Here is a 19,590-nt window from a genome sequence, read left to right as displayed (position 1 = left end):
GGACCCACACTGTCACATTATTTGAACTGACTCCCTATGTTCCTACATGAATTAGAGCCCATATCAAAGGAAGATAGTGCTGGTTTTCCCTGGTAACCCATCTCATTTAAGCCAAAGGGCCTAGAATTCTCCTTCCCTAAGATAAAAGCAGGACTCTTTCTGTGGAAAACAGAATCAATATGGCCTGATTTAGGGTTGTTCACAAATCCTTATGCTCTGGAGGTACCCAGGAGTAGGAGGGCTAGAGGAGGCCCAGGGCGGGGAGCAGGGGCATCTGAAGTCACCAAGGACCTTTTAAAAATAAATTTCCCAGTATAACACAAAAGTACACACACACACTCACCTACACCACCCATGAGCCTCCCAAGTGTTGAAGCACTGCAACCAGATCCCTGAAACCAACCAGGGATCTATTTAGACTAAAAAAAAAAAAAAGAAAAAGAAACTATGTTTTTTTCATGATGTCCAATGATACTGTAATCATCCAAAGTAGTAACAGTACAGATAACTGATGTTTAAAACTCATCTTCCAATGGATTAAGTCTTTTGGGTCAGAGAGGATTCACTGGGCTATGTATGGGTTTGGCCTGAAACTTTCTTCCTAAAAGAAATCTCTGATTTCAGTTTGCTTTCTTGGCAAATGATAAGAGGATAAGCCATAAGGAAACTTAATTCAAAATCAAAAGAGCCCATAAATTTCACTTCCTTCTTTCTCAAGAAGTAACCAGCACCTCAATATATAAAAGTATAGTATTTCTATAAGTACAATTTTTGAATTGGAAGCTGACCCAGAACTCTATTCCCTAAGCTTTCTACACTCTCCCTGCAACACTCTTCATTCCTGTGCTGGGTGCTAGGCTCCATTACGCTTGCATGGGTACAACGGTGCCATCTTGTGGGCACTTGGAATGCTGTGACTTCACCCCAAAGTAAAGTTGCGTTTTCCCAACTACAGGCACAAATGAGACTGTCTTCTTACTGCTCTTCCATTTCTAGGCTGATGGGGCTCCCAGATGACTCAAGATGTCAAGAAGGCTTGGGGTGGACAATTTGAAGTGCCTATTGGCCCTGTCTCTTGAGGTCGTGATTAAACCTTGGGAATATATTGTGTGAGAGTTTGGTGAAAATTATGCTTACAAAATATATCAGACCTAATAGGACATGTTTTCCAATAAGACAATAATGTAGCAACACTGTACCATGGGTGAGCTGGCATGGTCTGTGACTTGATCTACCCTTGTGAAAAATGACTCCCTTGGACATTGGTCTCCAGACGGAATAGGCTCTATGATTTAACTTTTTAAGTATGAGAACTATTTCCACTACAGAGACTCACCCACATCCTTTTGAACTTTATGAAATTAGATGTTACAGTTCAAAAATGTATTAAACTTCTAGAGAGAAAGCACAGGGTTTTAGTGATGCTAAAAAAAAAAAAGAACAAAAAGTATTTGGAGAAATGTTTGAATCAGCACAGAAATTATGTAGTTTAGCAATATGTTAATAAAAAATTAATTTTCTTGTGATAAAACTCTTTTCTTGAAAAAGCTAATAAACTTTCTCTTCAATGGGTCTCCTTATATGGTTCAGCCAAAGACTGGAATGCCTGTTAATGTCCCTTGGGAAAAAGAAACCTGTATGCATGTAAGTTACTCCTTAAAAAGCTATTTGTTCAACTAAGATGTGTTGTTCTTGCAGTGTTATCACTGTTAGAAAATAATCTGTGATCCTGTCTTCTTGGTGTGGATTCTCCACTAGCAAAATTCTATTTTGAAATGCAAATGAACTCTTCTTACTACAAGCTTGTATAAATGGCAAAACATCTCATAAGAAAAGATACAATTGTCACACAATTAGGGATCTAAACAGGAATGCTGTGCTAATATTTTAATTTTGATCCATTGCAATGATATATATTCAATAATGAGGCAGGATGGGACAAGACGGTAAGTTAGGGAAGAAAGTAGTTAATAGTACCACATGGGGTGGCCCTGAACCCAGAGCCTGGCAGAAGACAGAATGGACTTCCAGGAAGTCATCATGGGGCCCAAGAGAAATAAACAACACTTAGGGACCCTCTTGACTCCCTGGTTACATTAGATTAACCAGAACCCAACAAACCACAGTTGCAAGCCAGAAGTGCTTTTAGAAGAAACTTGTGAAAATGAATGTATAAAGAGGTTATGTCCTGGAGCCAATTCAGTCCAATTCCTTCAACCTTCTTCATTTTCCTACAGAACTCTACTTCCTGTTAATGTTTGCATTGACCGCCCTGTGGCACTGTAGGATCCTGAATCATCAAAGAAAGACCCAATTATGTTCCATGATGACACTTACTAGATGATATAGTGGGTTCATACGTTGCAGAATGATGTTTCACAAATGTGGAAATGATAGGGGTTATCTGATCCACCTCAATTAGTCAGAAACTTCAACTAAATAGAATCCCAGTTCTGATAATATTCCCTTATGATGATAATGAAGAAGAAAAGGAGGAGGAGGAAGAGCAGGAGGAGGCCAGAGGAGGAGGAGAAGAAGAAATTTCTTCAAAATAATAATTCTGGCCCCTTCCCAACCCATCCCTACTTTATATTGAGGAATCACCCTATGTTTGGTGGACAACTGGTATTTTGGCAGGACAACTGAGTACTGAAGTCAATGGTGATGCTGATAGCCTGAACATATGATTTCCTCCTTCAATTTTCTAGTGTGGAATATATTTTGCTTCCATAGAAGTTGTTCTCTGTAAGACCCCTTTAAATAATTTGTCAAATACATGTTTGATAGCAAGTACATCATTTTCAAGAACATCCCTTATAAAATTGGAGGCTAGAGTATAAATATGATCCACTGATAATGCTGTGACTACCATTTACTTAGCACCTAGGGAGTCATGGGTGTTTTATATGCATCCTCTCTAATTTTTAAGGCACCTCTGCCAGGGTGGCAGTATTATCTTCCCTGTCCAGGAGGGGAAGCCATTTCAGAGAGGCTATGTAACCAGAGTCAGGCCATCCAGCCAATAGTGCACAGGCAGGGCTCAAGTCTTCCCAGATCACCTTGCTGGGTTTTGGGGGTTTGGGGTTGTTGTTGATTTGTTTTTATTTATTTTTGAGACGGAAAGCACAAGATGGAGAGGGGCAGAGAAAGAGGAAGACAGGAACCGAAGTGGGCTCTACATGAACAGCAGAGAGCCCAATGTGAGGCTTTAACTCAGGAACCGTGAGATCATGGCATGAGCTGAGGTCGGAGGCTTGACCAGCTGAGCCACCCAGGCGCCCCAGCACCTTGCTGGGTTTTAATAGGAGAGCCATGATGCTGTTTTGGTAGGAAAGTCTATTTTCTCTGTCTCTTCGTAGCCCAGGGGAAGGTCCCCCTGTCTCTTGTTAGCTAGATAGTAGGAAGGGTGGATGGGGCGGTGTCAGACACCAACTGAACCCACATTTGTTGTCCCTTTTTCCAGCACTTTTAGACTTCTCTTCTGTTCTAGATTCTTCAAATAGATAAAGGCCATATCTCTACTTAAAATAACACTCCCCCTCCCTGATTTTTGCTGTCTCTTCTACCTGCCAGTCTAAATCTCTCTTTTATTTTCAGCAGCCTTATCAGATGAGTGTCCTAATTGCTCTGTTTCCATTTTTCTTTCACTCTCATGACCAAATATATCTCTTTATTTCCTACCACTGTAATAAAGCTGTTCTCCTCATACTTACCCATGACATCTGCTCCAACTCCAAAGGGCTCTCTCCCCTTCCTGACTTTCTGAAATTCTTTACAGCATCTCACACAGTCGGCCACATGCAGCACTGCCTCCTACCAGTAAAAATACTAGCAACCAACACACATGTAACAGTGACTGTGCTAGGCTCCAGGTAAGCACATTAAATGCACTATTTCATTTCATCCTCACAACACCCCTGTGAGGTTGGTACTGTTATGAGTCCCCATTTTACAGGTGAGGAGACTGAGTCTCAGGGGGTAAAGTAACTTGTCCAATATTACACAAGCAAGTACCTGACAAAGACAGATGCTATGCTAACTTTAACAACACTTACCCAGTCTTACTATCTTACCGGCACAAAGCTAAGTTCTTTAGGGGTATTATCTAATTATTTGGTGTTATATCTTCTCCTGTCTTAACCCTGAGCCTACCACAGTGGGTTTATAGTCTTCTGTCTAAAACAGAATCTGTCTCTCTGCTTTATTCCTTCCAACTTCTAAACTCAAGGGTTTTTAAAGTTTTTCCTTGTGTGTCAAATAGTCATTGACGTACAGGGCATGGTGCCTGACTCTGAGCACCAGAAGGAGAGCAAGGTAGGCTACCACCTGCTTGGAGCCAACCATGTAGTGGCGAAAGAAACAGACATGGTACAAACCATTACCTGAGCCAATCAGCAGCCACTGAGAACATGCCCTCTGCCTGTCTGTGAGGCATGCCATTTTGGGTAAAGTGGCACACCACCCCAGATACCCCTTCCTGGAAAGTCTGTACTGCCATCCAAAACCAGAACCCTCTCAAATAACCCCCAGCACTTGCCAGGCATGCTGTTTTAGTGGTGGAGTTTGAGGTGAGAACTCTGGGAACCAGGTAAACACTGGACCTTAGCCTGGGTCTCATGGAGGCAGGAGATAGCCCACACCTCCCTGTACTGGGGGTAGGGCCCTGAGGGCAGTGTCAGTTTCCCTGCTTGTTCCTGATTATGCCTGGGCCCCTGTGCTTGATTGACAGTCAACCCAAAACAAATGCTCTCCTTCACTTTGCCCTAACTGTGCTTGGTTCTAGGCATCTCTCTAGTGGGAATATGAGCTTCTCACTAGCTAATAAGGAACACACTTTTGTTTTGGTTTCTTTCACAGTGCCCAGCTTTGGACTAAATATATAAAAGGCATGCATCAGATACACCTGTTTAAGTACATTTCTCCCCTCAACACTTGGGGCAAAATAAATGGAATTTACTCCTTAAAACCAAGGTCCCTTGAACCAGAAAGCAAGCAAGCTAGCTTTCAAAGAAAAATAGGGTTGTATCAAAAGAATATAGGCATAAGCTTGAAGGGTTTCCTACTGGTCAAAGTTGGGGCAACTTAAGCATTAAATACATGATAACTATAAATTGAATGTATAAAAATCCTAAGTCTATAATGATGCTCAAAAGAGAAAAGGCCAAAAAAGGTGACTTGTCATCATCAGAGGAGGCTATTATATCAACTCCTTACTTGTAAAATTTACAATTAATGGAAAAGAATTAGGCATTATCTTGCCTTTCAAGTGGCAGCTGTATTTCAGGGTAACCAGAGGACATTTTTTTCTTTATAGTAAAACCCCAGCTGATAACAGATGGACTTACAGAATTAGAAAATCACTACTTCACAACTCCTAATAAGAGGAATGATTCAAACATGGATCACTGCTGAATGGACCAATAGGGGACACTTGTCTGGTGCTAACTGGGTGTCATCCCATACATTGCAAGGGGGAAGGCTTTGCAGAGGAGGGATCAGGGTTCTATCTCATTCTCAGTAGTAGTGGGACAACCAGACAGTACTGTCCTTTTGTGATGAACCGACATGACGTATGACATCTGCTGTGACATACGCTTGCCTGAGCTATTTAGACTGAATCTAACCAAGACTTTAGTTTTAACTTTCAGTTCACAAGAAACACAGGGATTAGGGGAACAAGTGAAACAATTCCACAAGGGATCACAAAAGTCCACAAGGAAGTACACTCTAAAGGATAGCTGGCCTAGTCTCAACAAGGTATTGTTAAGGGAGACAAAAGAGAATGAGGTAGTTCTAAGGTTAAACGAGAGAGGCATAACAATGAAATACAATATGTAGTCTTTGATTGGATCCTGGTTTGAATATGCCATTTTGGGGACAGTTGGGGAATTTTTCACATGAACTAGGTATTACATGATATTAAGGTATTATTGTTAATTTTGTTAGCTGTTACAACAGAATTATAGTGATATAGGAAATTGTTCCCAAATTCCACCACCATGAAATAACTATTGTTAGTATAGATAAACTTCATTTCAGACACTTCTGTATGAGTGAGAGAAAATGAACATGAGACATATTCCTGTAAAGATAAAATAATTCTATATACTAATTTTAAGGGGAAAGTTACATATTGAAATTTAATTGAATTCCAAGAAGAAAGAGGAACCAAAATGAATCTGAAGAAATGCCCGAACTTTGGAAGATTGCTTCTTCACTACATGAGATTTCTTAAAATACAGCACTAAGATTGAGAACAAAGTTTGAGAGGCACTTTTGGAGGCTGAGGTCATAACCTTTTTGAATAAACTACATGCTTACATTTTAGGGAGCATTTATCAATTTCTTGGTCTAAAAGTGGAGGAAATAAGTCCTCTTATTTTTCCTCCTATCATCTCCACCTTCTAAATCCATCCTTATCTGTTGATCAAGATGTTTAAACACTAGTCCCACATTTGTCTAGTCTTAGTTTATATTTAATGGATTCAGCACCCATCACATTTATTGCAACTTCTCTATTTTTTAGTTCTTTATTTTTATTCATCTCTTGATTGCCTAGATTTTATCAAAACATTTTTTATAATACTCATGAATGTCTCACAGCTTAAAGCCAGGGGAATAAACTCCCTGAAACTTCTCTCCTCCCCACCTCTGATCTTCTGTCTGGACTTTCATTGGCCAACACTAACTGTTAGCCAGAAGGTATGGGGGCCTGTTGATGTAATCCTTAGAAGTCAACTGGAAGTCAGGGTGGAAAGGAAGAACAGATCTGGAGTGGGAAACAGACACAGTCCAGCGCATGTGAGCAGTGGAAGACTGTTGCTGGCGAGCAAGCAAGATAAGGATTTAAAAGGTCACTGCCACACATGGAGGTCCTCATGAACTTAGAGGAGACTTTGGGTGGAGAGTGTGTAGAAGTCAGAATGGAGTGGACTGATGAATAAATGGCAGGTGAGGAAATTAAGAGATTTCACCATGTTTGGCTAAGAATGGGGAAGAGAAAAGAGAGTGACCGCTGGAGGGTGATGTACAAATGAGAGAGATGGTGTGGATAATATTTCAAAGAGTTCATTGATGTACTCCCTGCCACTCCCACCTGCTCTGCACTCAATGACTTTCCCTTCATACCCTGAGGGACTTTCCCTGATTCCAGCCAACCCAGTTAGACAAGAGGTCACTATAAAACCAGACAGACAACGACAGGAAATTATGGCTCTTAAGTTCAAAATGGACTTGTCTGGGTATAAGAAAGACTCAGATGTGTACTTACAGAACCAATTAATCCTACCCCCACAGTTGAGATAAAAGACCCCCAGAGATGCTTTAAAATTTTTTTAAACGTTTGTTTATTTCTGAGACAGAGAGAGACAGAGCATGAGTGGGGGAGGGGCAGAGAGAGAGGGAGACGCAGAATCCGAAGCAGGCTCCAGGCTCTGAGCTGTCAGCACAGAGCCCAATACGGGGCTCGAACTCACAGACTGCGAGATCACGACCTGAGCCGAAGTCGGAGGCTCAACCGACTGAGCCACTCAGGTGCCCCCAGAGATGCTTTATCCACAGCCACCCCTCACCTTGCACTGAGTCTGACAAATCCTCACCCCCCTTAGTTTGGAGAGGTAAGAGTAAAGAGTATTCATGCCTCATGCCAAGGTGAGACCCAGGGAGAATAGTCCCCCATACCATCTGGGTACAGCAACTGTGCAGTAGAGGGATTTCTATCACACTGACAGCCCACAGAACATCATCCCTACATTACATTCTTCATTACATTAATGACATTTTGCTAACTGGACCCCTGCTAAGTGGACCTCAGAAGATTCCTTGGTGTCTGATTATCGATGTGGACCTCAGGATAATATGTAGAAAATAAGAACTATAGAAACTATGCTCTACGTGAATTAATTGTTCCTCTTCCCCCATCTCCCCCAACACTAGTATATATGGAGATTATTGGTAGTGAATAATACTTTAGGTTACCAAGGGGAGTATCACAAATTGATGTCACTCCACAATAAGATGATAATATGATGAGACTTTGTTTCCTGTGTCAGAGGCATGAACTTTTCACTGGAAGGAAAAAGAATGGATGCTGTGGGACAAAGGAGTGGATAGTACTAGTTATCTTCCATTTGCTCTTCCAAATCCACTGTCTGCCCTCCTCTGCTCTTTTGGGAGGCTGAATAATGGCCCAAAGATATTTAGATCAAAATCTATGGAACCTGTGTATGTTACCTTACATGGCAAAAGGAACTTTGCAGATGTGATGAAATTAAAAATTTTGAGATGCAGAGATTATCCTGGATTATCCCACTAGGTCCTAAATGTGATCAGAGTATTCTTAGAAGAGGGAGTGAGAAGAAGATTTGACACAGAAGAGAACAAGGCCATGGGAAAAAAGCAGAGAAGGAAGATGTACATCAATGTACATCTTTGAAGATGAAGGAAGAGGCCACAAGCCAAAAAAAAAAAAAAAATGCATGGAATGTCACTCTAGACTCTGGAAATAGCAAGGGAACTGATTGTCCCCTGGAGCCCCTGGAGGGAGTGGAATGAGGCTGATGCCTTCATTTGGCCCTATAAGGTTCATTCCAGACTTCTGGACTTCAGAACTGCAAGAAGATACATTTCTGTTAGTTAAGCATAATTTTTGTGTTCATTTAGTATAGCAAATAGGAAAAAATAGGAAGAATAGGAGAAAAAAGCAGAGCCCTGTTCTCTGCCCTTAAGATGCTGGCCTCCATGGACTATACAAGGGCTTCTTTGCTCTGTCATTTCTGGTTCAGTTTGGCCCAACTGGTTACTCTTGTATAATAAGATTATACAAGAATAACTAGAGAGAAAATGTTTAGTTGGGCTTATCCAGGGGTGAGGTTTTGTATATTAGGTTCAGGGATACAGTAATTGGCTTCTACTGGCTCTCAGGAGTCAACTGTGTGCATCTCTCCCCAACCCCATGTTCAGTGGCATCATGATGATGGCTTAAAATCAGTCAGCCACAGTGGGAAAACTTACACCAAGGAAATCAACAAATGCTACACATCAGCCACCCATTCAAATTGCTTGTTAAATATTTATAAGTATCCTACTGAATGAAAAGAGAGAGAGATTAAAGAGATTATGGTATTGGGAAGAGAATTACTAAAATTACCAAAATTACTCTGTTTAATTAAGAAAACTAAAAAAAAAAAAAAACCACATAACATATAAGGAAGTTGAGGGATTAGAGAAATCTATTGATACACACAAAATTCAGGTCACCTGTAGTTATCTGGGGAGGAAGATGCAGTCAGGAAAGACACATGCAGGGCTCCTAAGGTACTGATGATGTTGTATTTATTAACTGTGGTAGGTACATGAGTGTTCATTTTATTTTCATTCTTTAAACGTACAGCTATGTTTTACACACTTTTTTGCAGGTATGGTACACTTTTAGATAATCCTGAAGTTGGTTTACAATTTTTTAGACTACTATATAGACTCAATTGTTTTATCAGGCATTGATATCATGAATGGTTAAGAACCTGAGCTTTGGAGGCAGACTCAAGGTCCAAACTTGAATATTCTGATATTAGTTTCATGACATTATACAAAGTATCTTTCATTTCACAAATATTTGCTAAGTACCTGTCATATTCCAGATATCAGCCTATGTATTGGGGATATAATGATTCAGAAGACAGATGGGCCAGAATCACAGATACTGTTTTCTGTTGTTATACATCTTACACTTTAACCTCTATGACCTTCAGTTTTGTTTGTTTGCTTGTTTTTTAAGTAGGCTCCACACCCAGCATGGAGCCCAGCACAGGACTTGAACTCTCGACCCTGAGATCAAGAGTCAGACACTTAACCAACTGAGCCACCCAGGCACCCCTATGACCCTCAGTTCTTACCAAGGACTTGGAATTGGTGACGATTATGCAGATGTTAGCATAGGGTATGACACTTGGTAAATGCTCCATCAGTGGTGGTTATTTTACAATTAACATGTAAGAGAAGTAAAATTATCCTTCATTTATCTGGTAACGCTTAGAAAGATGTTGCATGTAAACGAATTTTTCTAGAATTTAATTCCTTGTTGTCTTGAATTTTTTTAAACTAAGGTATAATGTACATATAGTAAGTCCATAAGTCCTAATTAATGAATCAATAACTTTTATATCATTAAACGCCCATGTAACTACCATCTACTTCAAGATAGAAAATATTTCCAGAAATGTTCCACAGAAATGCCTAGAACTTTTTTATTTTAGACATTTTTATGGCTAAATTTCTGAAAACTCTGACATGCTTTTTTGTCTTCAGGAAGGGAGGACCAAAACATAACTTAACTGTATCTTGCTGACTATTCCCAAGGGGTGATATGATTTCCTGTGTTCTTTCTTTTCTTCCTTTCTCTTCGGTATCTCTTTTAGATATACAAATATAACATGAGGTTGGATAAGTTTATGTCTGAGTTTTGGTCTTTTCTAGCTGAGGCCTTTTTTTTTAAAGGTCCACACTTTCTTAATGTACATTATTTTTAATTTATGGTAGAGTCATACATAAGTTACTGATAACTATATGTTAAATAAGAATCATACTGGCACTAAAGCAAACAAAGCTCAGTGAAGGGCTTTTTAGTGACAAGACCTTAGGACAGCCATGTCAGGATTTGAAAGAGATGTTGTTTGCTTTTGACAATTTTTTTTCTCTTCCATGAGTTTCACCTATTTTGGACCTGACGTAGAGTGCTCTTACACTTGATTTATTTATCCAAGTAGCATCCTTTCAAGACTGGTAGTAATTTGATTCCTTGTTGTGGATGAGAAAGGAGGCACAGTATGTAAAGGTCAACCTCATCCCAGGACAACTATTGTAGTCCAGGCCTTGTCCTCCCCAGTATTTGAGGTTTCAGAAATATTTCTTGTCACTTCTTTAGGAACCAAGTAAATCTGAGAGTTGACGATTATCTGAACAGGGAGGTAATCCCAGCAATTGCTTCCTTAGGGTGAACTGTATGGTCCAATACAGGTACTCCAGATTGACCACTTGATCTTGACTCACTTCCTGCTGTTTGGTGGTCATGGATAATTCGAGACTTCAGATCACATTAGGGAATGAATTACTGGAGTGGGATAAACGTAATCTGTATGCAACACAAATTCATGGGTGGTGCCAACTGCCCACATGTGTCCCCCAAGGCCTTTTGCACAGACTCAGCCTAGCAAATTCATTTAATTCTTAAACAGAAACTGAATGAATAAAGGACTATTGAGGCTACACCTTTGGAAGTGTATGGATCTCACATCCATCCAACTAATCATCCATCCATCCATCCATACATACATACATCCATCCATACATCCATTGACAGCTTGCTGTGTGTTGGGCACTGTGCAGGGAGCTGCATGTAACTTCCAAGAACCCCTGGCTCATCCCTGCCTGCCACCTCTGAATGAATGTACTTTCTTGGCTTCATTTTATTTCTCTTTTCTCAGAGACCCATCATCTCCATGCAGTGTGGACCCAGTTTAATCTTGGCTTGGAAATAAACTCATTTTTCTCCCCATTTATAGAGAGGATTCTCCACAAGAGGGAGAGGCGGTGTTGCTCGGTGGGCCGTAAGGGAGAGATCACTGCACTGCCTAAGATGGCTTTTCTCCCCTCTGCAGACTCTGAGAGTCCCACTTGGACTCCAGAGTCCCATTGAGAGCATGACAGCAATGTTTATGTGCAATTCTAATGCTGGTTTTAGCAGCATAAGTGCTTTTTAATGCATAGCATTACAGCGAGTGGGTCCTATTCTCTCAGCCTCTGAATAGCTGTCTAGAGGGGCGTAATTCCCAGCTCTGCCTCCAAGCACTGTTATTTACAAGCTCAGTTACACGTTCACGTCAAGTGTGGTGAAAGCCAGGATGGAGATGGGCTGAGTTTAAAGCAATTTGGCAAGTCTTTATTCCCTGCATAATCACTCAGATTCCTCAGCCGCCCTTGACCACAGCTTCCTGTTCACATATGTCAAAGGGAACCTGGGAGTTTGGGGAGATCGACTGCAGAAGTAAAATTTCTTCCTTCTGCCTGACTCCCTCTGAGGTTCCCCTACCAACCTCTTAGTTACCCTTTAGAGCTACACTGAAATTAAGATTCCCAGTCCAAATCTGTCCACTGCTCTCTATCTCCACAGCTTCACCCTGTCCTAAATCCTTCAAGTATCCAAACTAAACTTGCCTCCCCTTTCCATCCCCCAATCTAGCCTTCACCCTGCAACCAGACTGTTTTTTGTTTCTTTAAGTGCAAATCAACTCTTGTCACTAGGCTGCTGAAAAATCTTCAATGACTTTCCATCAAGCTCAGAATAAAATTTACCACATATACCTCATCTCATGTTCTGTCTCACTCACTACAATCCGGTCACACTGGCCTGGCCTCCTGACTAGTCCTCAAACACACCACATTTAGTTCTACCTCAGGGCCTTTGCACATTCTGCTACTTCTGCCTTTCCCATAGCTGCCTCTTCATTGTTCAGGTCTGAGCTCAAACCTCATTTCTTTAAGAAGGATTTCCTTGAACACACAGTCTAAATAATCATTTCTTCCTCCCAGTTACTCTCTAAACCATTGTCTTTTATGTTCCTCAAAGCAATCAACATCTTAGGAAATAATCCTATTTATTCAATTGGTTATGTATTTTTCTATCTATTCCATTAGAATATAAAATCTATGAGAACAGGAACATTGAGTGTCATCATCACCATGTCTTGGCACCTAGTAGGTACGTAAGTGTTTATTGAAGGAACACATTTTCTCAACAAAGCATTAAGGAATGGAATCTGCCTTGTTGTTATTGCCATCCCTGTTACATATACCTCTAGCTCCTGCCTTTTCTATATAGTCATCTTAGGACAAAGGAAATTGGGCCAGTATGATTTTTTTCATGTTTCCTTTTATAATGTTATTTGTTTAATCAAAGTTTGCATGCCCAAAATTTAAAGTGTTAACTAGTTCTATAAGGTATTTATTTTAAAAAAAATTCCAGGTCCCTTCTCCATCTTTCTTTCTTCTTTCCACTTTCTCTTATTTTAGCTGATTATCTTAGGATTTACCCCATTGTTTCTAAATAACATCTCTCAAGTGTTGATTTATGAAATTTTCTGTTTTAGGCATTATTGGTTGACTTCCCTCTCACAAAGATGATGATTTGTTGACCTTTCTATGAGAGATGGGGATTCAGATCCCTTTCCTACTTTCTGGCCAATTGTATACAAGCTCCCTCCTCATCCCTGAACTTCCCCTTAGAATTAGTCTTAGTTTGGTTAGATTAATATTCTGTGCGGTCATTATTATAATGGTTTAAATACTGTCATAGCCAAGCCATATAGTAACATAGGAATATATTTCCTTTCCTGCACAACCACTGGTCACCAAGCGTCTGCCCAGATGTTCCCATCTAGGATCTATTTGCCTCTGCCCTGCAGGAGCCTTTGCCAGAGAACCAGAGATTCCTCCTCCAACTTCAGAATTGTGACTCAACTTAGAGAGTCCTTTGGAAAACAGAAGCAGAAAACTCTGCTAAAGTCAGTTTCCTATGCCTTAACATCTTGACTCATTCAAATCATTGAAAGTGGTAAAGTGGGCGTGCTCTTTTGGCTGTCTCATGTGTCCATATCATGGCACTGTCACGCAGCATCCCTTTCTGGGGGCTCTTCTCTGTGGAAGCCTGAGGTTTACTGATGGACACCATGTTATAGGCTGTTCTATAAACTGAATTTTGCTCCCCAACCTCAACTTCATAGCCTGAAGCCTTAACCCCCAATGTGACTGTTTTTTGGATATAGGGCCTTTAAAGAGGTAATAAAGGTTAAATGAGGCAGGAGGGTGGGTGTTTTTATAAGAAGAAGAAGGAGACACCAGAGATGCCCAAGCACAGGAAAGGTCATGTGAAGACACAGGAAGATGGCTATCTACAAGCCATGGAGAGAGGCCTCAGGAGAAAGCAAACCTACCAGCACATTGATCTTAGATTTCTAACCTCCGAAACTGTAAGAAAATAAATTTCTGTTGTTTAAGCAACACAGTGTGTGGTATTTTATTATGGCAGCCTGCACTGACTGATACACTTTGTGAAGTTTGTAGTGTTTTGGAGCTAAGAAGGGCTCACTCTGGTAGAGAGGGGCATCTAACCCTGCCCAATTTGCCCAGCGCTTACAACTTCTCCAACAGCCCCAAGCCCTTTTGGGGCCATATTTGGTGTACGTGCATGCTGTGTGTGGACTTTAGAATCCTGTTCTTACTGACCTACATGCTACTCAACTGCTTTTTCTGCAAAGGTGCAAATATTTCATTTTTAGGATTCATCTTGATTCCTAAGGATTTACATGCTGAGTTACTTGAAGTTAAAAGAAGCCAGAATTTGTGTGGACTTCATGCCTCCACCCAGGTTGGAATTTACAGCGTTATAAAGGCTTTTCATGGTCTTTGTAAAGTTTTAAAACTGTTAAATTTTAACTTTAACAACTCAGGTTGTAGGTTGATAGAGACACCCTATATGTATTCTCATAATGAGCAATGAATTTTCTTCTGGAAATGGATAGAAGCTTATTTCTGCTGGCTGCGGGTTCATCTTCTTTTCTAAGGAAGCCATTTTTCATTTGTCATAGGACTCGAAATTTTAAAAAATTGTCTGCAGTTGTATAGCATAGCTGTCTTAATCACAAATAAATTGGCTTCTGAATGCCATTTACATATTTTTCTCATACCTCAGCTTGAGTTGATTTTTATTATTTGCTTTATTTTTATCAATGTAATACACACATGGTTTTTAAAATTGCATTTTAGAAAGAGGGAAAACAATGGTCCTTTATCCTATCCCTTCCCATCCCCATTCCTGCTCCCCAGATGCCAGCATTTTTAACTTTTTAAAGCTGTTTCTTCTGTTGGTTGTTTCTATAGTTCCAGATAATGTGCTTCTACTACTATTTCCTGATTTATCCACTGTTGACATTATCTATCGATTATGGTGTTAAGATTAATAGCTCTTTAACTCTCTTAGGCTGTCCCCTCCTCACCTGTCCACATCCTCCTAATATAGTTATTTCACTATTTTTGTTAAATCCATAATCGGTAGTTTACAGCATTATGACACAGTAAATATGTCCTCTGCAAAGCAAAGGAATGCGTCGTGACTACATTTTCTCCCTTCATCGTTTTTTTGTTTTGTCTGATGTCTCTAATTGCCTTCCTAATTTCTTGCTGTTTTTCTGGCATCAACATACTCACGTGATTTCCGAACGTTTCATCATGTTGGGCGTTGTATGGAGTCCCCTTTTTCCTGAAGTTCCCCTACTCAGAATCTTCCCTCCAATGGGCACCAGTTACTGTCTGGTCCTGCAGCCCGGTGCTCTCCTGGAATGTTCCTCCATGGCCCTGCAGGGTTGACTATACTCTTCCCACATCCGGTTACTTCCTTTTCTGGTTTCATGCCTGGTTCTACTCAACCACATCCTAAGACAAGAAGTTGTCTGTATATTTGCATGTATGAAATGTTTTCATTTTCTCCTCATTTTGACGGATCATTTAATTGAATTATAATCCTAGATTGGAAATTATTTTCCCTCACCATTTTGAAGACACCGTACCACTGTCATTTAGTGTGCAATACCCACTATTGAGAAGTTTGATGCCATTCTGATTCTCATTTTTTGTAGAGGTTCTTTTTCTTTCTGCTCCATAAATTTTTAGGGTTGTCTTTTATCCCTAGGATTCTGAAATTTCATGATAATATGCCTTAATGTAAGCTGTTTTTAAATTAATTATTTTAGGTACCTGGTGCAACTTTAAGAGTCTCTACTTTCATCCTTCAGCTCTGGAATATTTTCTTGCATTTAAAATAAATAACCTACTCTTCTCTGCTCTCTCTGGGTTCCCACTCAGAACAACTATGGGTCAAAGGTTGGGCCTCCTGGATTATATCCTCTATGGTTCTTATTTTCACCTATTTCCCCTCTCCTTTTCAGGGAATTTTCTCCATTTTATCTTCTAACATCTATTGCCTTTGTATTTTTGGCAATATTTTTTATTTCCAAGACCTCACTCTTGTTCTCTTAAACTTCCTTTTCTTCATGGCCATCTTCCCCTACATTTTTGAGGAAACTGATTAGAATACCAGTTTGGATACCAAACTGTTTTTGTTTGGTTGTATTTTTTTGGTTATTGTTTTAGTTTTAAATTCTCTGAGTAATCCATCTTGCTCAAATTTAGTCTTCCTTTTAGACACATTATTTTTTTCCTGCTTGAAGCCTTCTTCAAATTTCTGGTGACTCCCCATCATCTGTTCATACTTATGGGTGATGAAAGGATAATTGGAAGCAAGGATCATCTGGTCATGGTCTGTGCTCCAGGCAGGGCTGCTGAGACAGCCCTAAGTGTCACTGCATAGGGCCATCTAGAGAGAAACCTCTTATCCTCAGTGAGGTAAACATCTCATTACTGACATTCTGCAAGTAAGGTGGTGGGTGATGGGTGACTGGGGTTCACTGGTATATACTCATTTTGGGGGTTAATTTCTTGTCTTTGGCCCTACCTCACCTCATGGCAACCCAGTCCCACTCTGGGGTTCTTTGGACAAAATGGCTCTCTGATTTATGCACACTTCAGACTGTGTCTTCTCTATTTACTTCCCAGCATCCAAAAACGTACTGAAATCTCTCGTCACTAATATCTTCACCAATCTCTTTGTCCTTGTAGCTTAATGTATTATATTCCTTTAGGTGGGGTCTTAGAGGAAGAGTACATAATTCCTCACCTTTAATCAAAGGCAGCTTGAAGTATTAATGTTTTGAAATACATAGTAATTGTACAAGTCCATTTCTATTAAAAGTCTAGAATAAGCAAATCCACACAGACTGAAAGCAGATTAGTAGTTACCACAGGCTGGGGGAAGGCAGAAAGGGAGTAGTGACTGCTCAGTGACTATGGAGCTACTTCTGGGAGTGATGGAAAGTTCTGGAACTAGACAGTGGTGATGGTTGCATGACACTATGAATGTACCTAACGCCACTAAATTATACTCTTAAACTGCTAAAATGGAAATTTTATGTTACATGTATTTTATCATAATAAAAAAATACATAGTAAAAATAAGTAGTTACCATGAATAACTACAAAGATTTTTACAGAGTGTATTCAGACTGTGCTTCCATAGAATCCTGGTGCTCTATGATTAGTGCTAATGTGGAAATTGAATAATAGCCTGTCCCATTCATATTTGAAAAAAATCAATTCCTGAGTAGAATATTCTCAATTTCGAGTTTTCTTCCCACACATTTTTCTTTAACTTTTGGCACTGATGCCTCTTATCTATCCTAAGGCCAAATAAAATATTTTCTCTTATTTACTGTAAAAATAAATATAAAGAATAATTTCAAGTTGAAAATATAAGTACCCCTTGTAGTCCTACAAAGAAACTAAACCATCCCTAATTTTCTTCTTTTTCATTTATTTAGAAAATACAATACTCAATTGTAAGTAAACAAAAAAAGCAGCTTTATATGAAGAGTTATTGTACAACTATGAACTATTTCATTAGTTAGCTCAGAAATGCAAAGAGCATCTTAGCTACTGAGCAGCATTGGGTGTTTGGAAGAAACAGGCCCACAAAGCTAAAGTGACCTTGTCATCCTAGGCATCCTGGGATGAGGACCCTATGGCCTTGACCAGAGGCCAACACCCCTTCCCGGTGACCCCTCTGACCAGTCCGACAAGCGCTGTCTTTAGGTCACCCTCATGCTGGCTTAAAACCAGCTAATGTTGACAGAGCACTTAGTATACTAAGAGCTTTATAAGGACTATCTTTTTGATAGTCCTTCTTTTTTTTTTTTTCCAGTTTGAAAGTCACAGTTTATCTTTCTACAATTAGATTAGGAGAAAAAAAAATGAAGAACCCATTGGTAGCAGGAAGAAGCGAGAGTCTTCTAGGATCTGGCATTTGATGAGATAGATATTCACTTACTGTGCATTTCCATTGTTTTTCCATGGCAGAACATACGGCAGAGACTTGGGAACACGCATGCCTGAAGCCAGGTTACTCTTATGTTCCATAACTATGTTGCTTGCAGGGCTGTTGTTGCCACAGTAGTTGGCTGTGCCCCAGACAAATGGGGTGATCTGTTCCCACAGATCTTTATCCCAGTCTTCATTGAAAGGAGGGCACTGCCAGGTGCTCTCAGCCAGAGTCTCTTGTCCAAGGTTCCTGGTTTGGTTGACAACATCCTGCTCAATACAACTTTTATCACCACAGCTTGAGATACATGGTGGCTTATTTCGGCCCGAGGAACCTGGTGGCGAGCAATGAAGGGACAAGTAGCCAATTTGTTTGCAACATCAGGATGATTCTTTCTGCACTTGATAAGATGATAAGGAAACCTGCAGGCCCTGATCTGGTGGTTTTTATCATAGGGGCATTGTAATAGCTTTTCAGGGTCCAGGGAATCGACGTAAGTTTCTTCCATGTTGGAAATGATGGAGCTGAATCCAAGTGCTGGTCGAGACATACTCTTCCCACAGTCGCTTTCTCCCCACCTCCAGGCCCCAGCAATGCTCGCTTCCGTCCCCCCTATCTTTTTAAATTTATTTTTTATTGTCAAAACCATCAGAGTTTAATAAAAAAATGACTCTAACAGTTCATCTTAACAAGTGATTAGCCATGATAGTCAAAGTGTATACACAAAGCAGTAATCTTCTGTTAATCATTAATGCTCTTTTCTCCTGAGATGATGAATCATTAACTTCTGGATACTCATCTTTAAAGAGAAGGCTCCATTACTATATACGAACTGTAAAATAACATGTGAAAAAAGGAGATTCCACTCAAGTGGGTAGCAAAAGGGATTCAGAATAAAATTCACTTTGGATGATCAATCCTAGAGTTCTATGAAAATGAAGATCAAATGCACATCATTAAGAGTCTCCAGCGTAGAAAGTCAATCTCCCATCCAGGCTTCCTACTTATATGTCCTCTTTGCAAGCCTTTCCCAGATGTTCCCAAAGTGATGTCTCAATATACCTGTCATGGTCTGTAGACAAGAAGCATCCTATTGTCTTCCTGGATCTCCCAGTCACTGGAAAAAGTTGCCAGGTGCTGCCCTTGAGAACAATTTGAAAACTGGAAAAGGTTAGAAAACATCCTTCTGTTCTCTTGAGTGTCTGGAAAGATGGCATCTTGGAAATTGACTCTGTGAGGCAAGAGGTTATAATTTTCATCTATCCTGAGGAAGAAGAAATAGGAGCAGTCCTGGACCATGGTGGCAATGTTCCCATTCTACAGATGAGAAAACTGAGGCTTGGAGATGTCAAGTAACTTGCTCAAAGCTGCATAGGTTGTAAGTTGCAGAGCCTGAAGGCAAACCCAAGCAGCTTGCTCTAAAGTCTGCTCTTGTAGCCATTAGGTACTATCTTCCCTTTTGCAAAGTAGAATTATCCCATTTCAGGCCCTCTGGTACAGGCCCTCTGTACAGTTAAGAAATGCTAAAACAAACCACCACCAACAACAACAAAAAAAAAAAAAACACAAAAAAAACCTCTGGAGGAGCAGTTGTCAGAACACCCCAATTT

General features: G+C 40.2%; 1 pseudogene; it reads right to left on the bottom strand.

Annotated features, from left to right (window-relative positions):
* Positions 1 to 17,895: 17,895 nt before the first annotated feature.
* LOC102967995 lies at positions 17,896 to 18,545 on the bottom strand (annotated as a pseudogene).
* Positions 18,546 to 19,590: the final 1,045 nt, after the last annotated feature.

The sequence above is a fragment of the Panthera tigris genome, chromosome C2 (assembly GCF_018350195.1).
Source record: "Panthera tigris isolate Pti1 chromosome C2, P.tigris_Pti1_mat1.1, whole genome shotgun sequence".
NCBI lineage: Eukaryota > Metazoa > Chordata > Mammalia > Carnivora > Felidae > Panthera > Panthera tigris.
This window is presented reverse-complemented; position numbering and strand designations above follow the sequence as displayed.